Source organism: Colobus angolensis, unplaced genomic scaffold (assembly GCF_000951035.1).
Source record: "Colobus angolensis palliatus isolate OR3802 unplaced genomic scaffold, Cang.pa_1.0 Scaffold35, whole genome shotgun sequence".
In the NCBI taxonomy this organism is placed as follows: domain Eukaryota; kingdom Metazoa; phylum Chordata; class Mammalia; order Primates; family Cercopithecidae; genus Colobus; species Colobus angolensis.
In genome coordinates, this window is record NW_012116821.1 from 412,566 (window position 1) to 418,863 (window position 6,298).

Below are 6,298 nucleotides of genomic sequence, written 5' to 3' on the forward strand. Positions count from 1 at the left end.
TTTTTTTTTTTTTTTGAGATGGAGTCTCACTCTGCCACCCAAGCTGGAGTGCAGTGGTGTGTTCTCGGCTCATTGCAACCTCTGCATCCCAGGTTCAAGTAATTCTCCTGTCTCTGCCTCCCAAGTAGCTGGAATTACAGGCACACGCCACCATGCCCAACTAATTTTTGTATTTTTAGTAGAGACGGGGTTTTACCATGTTGGCCAGGCTGGTTGCAAACTCCTGACCTCAGGTGATCCACCCGCCTTGGCCTCTCAAAATGTTGGGATTGCAGGTGTGAGCCACTGTGCCCAGCCATAAAATTGTTTTCTAGTGATTCCCAGTGTCTCCTGGCAATGGAGCCACTAACCTTCTTCTTCAGGCCTTGTACTAAGGTTGTGATTGGCAGAATGATAGTCATACTTCTCATCACTCTGCATAACCATGAAGCTGGATGAAAATGAGGGCTCTCAAAAGCGCATTGGTGCATATGAGCAGAAGTGAAGGAAGAACACATCTGGAATCCATCAAAATTAAGTTATCTTTTGTGTTGGTGGCATATGAAACCTCTGGGATCAACACCTACTGCATGAATACATGAAGGCTCAATGAACGTTTGCTGCATCAGAAACCAAAATATTTTCCCATTTCACGTGTCCATTTTGAACTTTCCCTCTGGAAAATCTTAGCCATTCTGTGAAACGAGTTAGCCATAGTAATCCTCCCTTGACAGTCATCTACTGAACTGCTTGATGGGAAGCCACTGTGTGTCATGTGGGCAAATACCTTGAAGTTACACAAGATTTAAAAGAAAATCAGAAACTTCACTGATTGGATCCATTTGTTGTGGATACACTCCCTCCCTCCTAGCAGGTCCCACTTGCTTGCATCTTCTTCTCTATTGGAATTTTGTTGTTGTATTAGGTTGGTGCAAAAGTGACTGTGGTTTTTGCCATTGAAAGTAATGGCAAAAGCCACAATCACTTTTGCATCAACTTAATGACTCGAGAGTACTGGCTTCCCCGGCCTTCCAGGCTCATCTCAAGCATTCCTTCTAAAGCTTTCCTTGCTCATTTTCTGAACCTTCATTTCCTCTTAAGAAGCAATCACTTCATTGTCACTACCCTCAGGGTCCATCCTCCACATGGCCACCTTCCGTGTGTGGTGGTTATAACCTTGTGTGTATGACGGTTGTATGTGTCTCTGTGTCCTACTTTCTCTCACCATTGGATTCCTTATTGATGATATACAAGTGATCATTCTGGCCCGGCACAGTGGCTCACGCCTGTAATCCCAGCACTTTGGGAGGCTGAGGTGGGCAGATCACTTGAGATCAGGAATTTGAGACCAGCCTGGCCAACATGGTGAAACCCTGTCTATACTAAAAATACAAAAATGAGCTGGGTATAGTGGTGGCCGCCTGTAATCCCAGCTACTTAGGAGGCTGAGGCAGGAGAGTCACCTGAACCTGGGAGGTGGAGGTTGCAGTGAGCCAAGATTGCACCACTGAACTCCAGCCTGGGTGACGGAGCGAGACTCTATGTCCACCCCCCCCCGCCCCCAAGAAGAAAGTGCATTCTGTTGAGTCTGTTGTGTGACATGTTTTGGGACTCATGTGACTTTTATCAGTGCCTTTGCTTGTCTCCATTTTGGTGGGTGACAGAAGATGAGCTGTTTGAAAGAACTTGTATGTGTTTCATTGAATTGTTCTTGGTGTTTGTCCAGTCAGAGGTAATAATCCAGGCAGTCAGCATATATTACTGAAAAGAAGACTGGATCCCTGGGTTTTGGGTAGTTTTGCCAAAAACAGCTGCATGATCTTGAACGAAACAGTATATTCTCTCTGGGTTACCATTTCTTTATTTGTAACTTTGGGAGTTCCATTGGACTCAATGAATTTTTGGGGTCCTTTCAACTATACAACTCAATGTTTCTATGTAGCTACACAGTATGAGAAAGGAAAAGAAAACATTTTATAAACATTTACAAGTAGGGTTGCAAGGGCCGGGCACGGTGGCTCACGCTTATAATCCCAGCACTTTGGGAGTCTGAGACGGGCAGATCTTGATCACAGGAGATCGAGACCATCCTGCCTAACATGGTGAAACCCCTTCTCTACTAAAAATACAAAAAAAATTAGCCAGGCGTGGTGGCGGGCGCCTGTAGTCCCAGCTACTCGGGAGGCTGAGGCAGGTGAATGGCATGAACCTGGGGGGTAGAGCTTGCAGTGAGCAGAGATTGCACCACTGCACTCCAGCCTGGGCGACAGAGCGAGACTCGTCTCAAAAAAAAAAAAAAAAAAAAGTAAGGTTGCAAGGTGGCCATGTTCAGTGTTGGAGTCCAACCTTGTGACCAGAGTGATGGGGAGCAGGAAAAGGACTGGGATGCTATGGCACCCAAGAGGCCCTGACCTGGGGCAGGAAACCAGTTCAGAGGCCATAGCATCCTTGTGGTGCTGGAGGAGGCCAGTCTGGAGACAGTCCTGGTAGGGAAGACATAAGAGCTGCTCAGCTGTGACAAGCACAAGTCTATGTTGTTGAAGAATGGACGTGACCCTGGGGAGGTGCACTCAGACACAGCCCACCAGAATTCCCTGACGCTGCTGGATAGTCCTCTGAGACGAGTTGGCGTGCTGCAGGTTTCTGTCCACATGCAGGAGAGGGTTCTGATTGAAGTGAGCCCCCAGACCTGAATTCCCAGAACCTTTGACCACTTTTGTGGCCTCATGGTTCAGCTTTTACACAAGCTCAGTGTTGGAGCAGCTGATGGCCCCCAGAAGCTCTTGAAGGTAATTAAGAGTCAGTGTCAGATCACTTTAGTTGGAAAGTGGATTATTATTGTTGGAAATAAAATATTTTTGTTTTTACTGTTTTATTTTATTTTTTTGATGGAGTCGCGTTCTGTTGCCTAGGCTGGAGTGCAGTGGCACAATCTCGGCTCATTGCAACCTCCCCCTCCCAGGTTCAAGCCATTCTACTGCCTCAGCCTCCTGAGTAGCTGGGATTACAGGCACACACCACCATGCCTCAATTTTGTATTTTTAGTAGGGACACGGTTTCACCATGTTGGCCAGGCTGGTCTTGAACTCCTGACCTCAGGTGATCCATCTGCCTTGGCCTCCAAAAGTACTGCAATTACAGATATGAGCCACCATGCCTGGCCTTAATTTTGTACTTTTAGTAGAGATGGGGTTTCACCACGTTGGTCAGGCTGATCTTGAAGTCCTGACCTCAGATGGTCTGTCTGCCTTGGCCTCCCAAAGTGTTGGGATTACAGGCATGAGCCACTGTGCCTGGCCTGGATTCTTATTTACCTTCTCTTTCATGTATCCAATTGGATGTATGAAAATTGACACTTTGAGATAGAGTCTTGCTCTGTTGCCCAGGCTGGAGTATAGTGGCGCGATCTTGGCTCACTGCAATCTCTGCCTCCTGGGCTCAAACATTCTCCAGCCTCAGCCTCCCGAGTAGCTGGGACTACAGGTGCCTGCCACCATGCCCAACTAATTTTTGTATTTTTAGTAGAGACGGGATTTCACCACGTTGGTTAGGCTGGTCTTGAACTCCTGACCTCAAGTGATCCGCTGGTCTCGGCCTCCCAAAGTGCTGGGATTACAGGCATGAGCCACTGTATCCAGCCAAAAACTGACACTTTTTTATCCATCCCAGTCACCAGCGATATGCGAGAGCTGGTGCCCAGCAGTGATACTGTTTGAGGTAGGGGCCTTTGCCCGTAACAATGCCAGTGTGGAATATACAGAGAAGATGGTGTCCATCAGCTGTATCCCCTTTCTGCCCTCCCCTATGCGGAACTTACCACAGCCTTTGAACAATTATGGGGGAGTCATCTGACAGTAGTAGAACCTGTTCTGAAACCAGGAACTGTTGCCATTGCATCCCTCGATGGTTCTGAGCCGACTGCTGGAAGATACCCTTCCTGCCCTGAGACTGTGGAGTCTGGGGAAGCCAGGGCTACACATTTGCTCTTTGTTTATCCTATGAATACTCCCATCAGGTTGTTTTGGGGGTTCCTAAACTTAGCAGTATGTGCTGGTGTAAACTGTTTGTTCCGCTTGGACCTCGGGGTCAGATGGGAGGTTATAGTTAGCAGTTTGGTTCCAGGCTTTAAGGCAGGCTTTAGCGTCACGTTTCCAGCTTCCAGCTCTAAAGGAGAGAAACCTGATTATTTCAGCCATGGCAGGTCTGGAGAAGAACTGGGAAAGAAAGCAGTCACGAATGCTAGTGGTGAAAAACTGAACAAACAGAAGTGATTTTATCTGCTACAGTTCCAGGGTAGAAAAAGTAGAACAGGCAGAGCCTTGCTCTCCTCCCTGCCCCACCATGGCGGCCGCAGTGGTAGCAGCACATACACAATCATAGTAAATTGGCAGAGGAAACACACAACTGGTTCCTGGCTAGAGGGGGAGAGATAAGGCAGTGTGCATGGGGGAGCCAAGAGGGGAGATGTGGGCCCCTCTACTCCTCCCGCAAGAGTTTCCCCTTTGGCCCCAGTGGAGACTTGGCCGGCAGCAGAGGCACAGCTGGGAGTGTCATGTCTTCCTCCTCCCTGACTTTTCTGTTCTCTGGGGCCAGGGAGACTGTGAAAAGGGGGACAAGTCATTTCTTTTCTTTTTTTTGAGACAGAGTCTCACTCTGTCGCCCAGGCTGGAGTGCAGTGGCGTGATCTTGGCTCACCGCAACCTTTGCCTCCTGGGTTCAAGTGATTCTTGTGCCTCAGCCTCTCGAGTAGCTTGGATTACAGGTGCGCTCCACCACACCTGACTAATTTTTGTATTTTTAGTAGGGATGGAGTTTCGCCCTCCTGGCCAGGCTGTCTTGAACTTCTGACCTCGGCTTCTGAAAGTGCTGGGATTACAGGCGTGAGCCACGGTGCCCTGCCATGATAAGTAATTTCTGCACCAGTCCTGCTGTAGGCTACCTGCAAGACAAGACGTTTGATTGGAAGGCTGGTCAGAGTCACTCCTAGCTCCTGGTCTGTAGTCCTTCCAGAGTCTTCCTAGTGTGCCTCAGTAAGTCAGAGTAGTCAGGGCCCATACTCTGTATGTAGTAGCCAGGCTAATCCTTAGAGTTCACCCCAAATTTCCAATACCATCCTTTTTTTGTTTTTTTTTTTTAGACAGAGTCTTGCTCTGTCACCCAGGCTGGAGTGCAGCGACACGATCTCGTCTCACTGCAACCCTCACCTCCTGGGTTCAAGCGATTCTCCTGCCTCAGCCTCCTGAGTAGCTGGGACTTATTACAGGCATGTGCCACTACACCCAGCTAATTTTTTGTATTTTTAGTAAAGATGGGGTTTCACCGTGTTAGCCAGGATGGCCTCAATCTCCTGACCTCGTGATCTGCCTGCCTCGGTCTCCCAAAGTGCTGGGATTACAGGCATGAGCCACTGCACCCAGCCTCCAATACCATCTTCTTTTCCAAGCCTGTTGCTCTATTATGTAACCTGATATTTTGAGCTTAGCTGTAGGACATTTACTTACCAGGGAAATAGATTACTGCATCATCTTTAACTCCTCTTTCTTTGGTACCATTGCTTTGTGAATATAGTAGGCTCCAAAAGAAGATGTGGCCAAGAAAATAGATGGATTTATAGAGTGGGGAGAGGCCACTGAGGTAGACACACAGCCTGGAGCATCCCTCACAGCCAGAGGTTGCAGTGAGTCCCTCTAGCTTCCCAAGCAGGCCTTCACTTACCTTAAGCCGTTTGCCCACATGAAGAGGCAGAAGGCATAGAGTAACTCATCATGAGCCAGTGGATGGTCTGTTGCACCAGAGTAGAAGGCTGGGAGGATGGTAACGGAGGTCAGGTTGCCCAGGGTAAGGCTCTCTCCAATTAGCCTGGCAGCCTGGGGAGGGAGGAGTAGCTCATCAGGAGCTCGTCCCTCATTTCCCCTTTCACCTCCACCCCGGAGGCCTGCCTGTCTTTCCACAGTAACAGTGAGGAATTCCATCTGGAAGCTGGCCAGGCATCCTGAGTACAGGCTATGCCAGAGGGCTAGGAATCTTAGAGAGACCCAAGAGAGTTTTTGTTTTTGTTTTGAGATGGAGTCTAGCTCTATTGCCTAGGCTGGAGTGCAGTGATGCGATTTCGGCTCACTGCAACCTCTGCCTCTCGGGTTAAAGCAATCCTCTTGCCTCAGCCTCCTGAGTAGCTAGGACTACAGGTGTGCACCACCATGCCTAGCTAATTTTTGTATTTTTACTAGAGACGGGGTTTCACCACGTTGGCCAGGCTGGTCTCGAACTCCTGACCTCAAGTGATCCGCCCACCTTGGCCTCCCAAAGTGCTGGGATTACA

The 6,298-nt window shown here is 48.7% G+C and overlaps 1 protein-coding gene and 1 pseudogene across 1 annotated transcript in view; both read left to right on the forward strand.

Moving 5' to 3' along the window:
* TIAM2 (T-cell lymphoma invasion and metastasis 2) overlaps positions 1-6,298 on the forward strand; it is a 569,840-nt gene that overhangs the window by 282,594 nt on the left and 280,948 nt on the right. The window lies entirely within an intron of this gene.
* The window catches only part of LOC105519505, a 118,242-nt pseudogene continuing 114,247 nt past the window's right edge, over positions 2,304-6,298 (forward strand).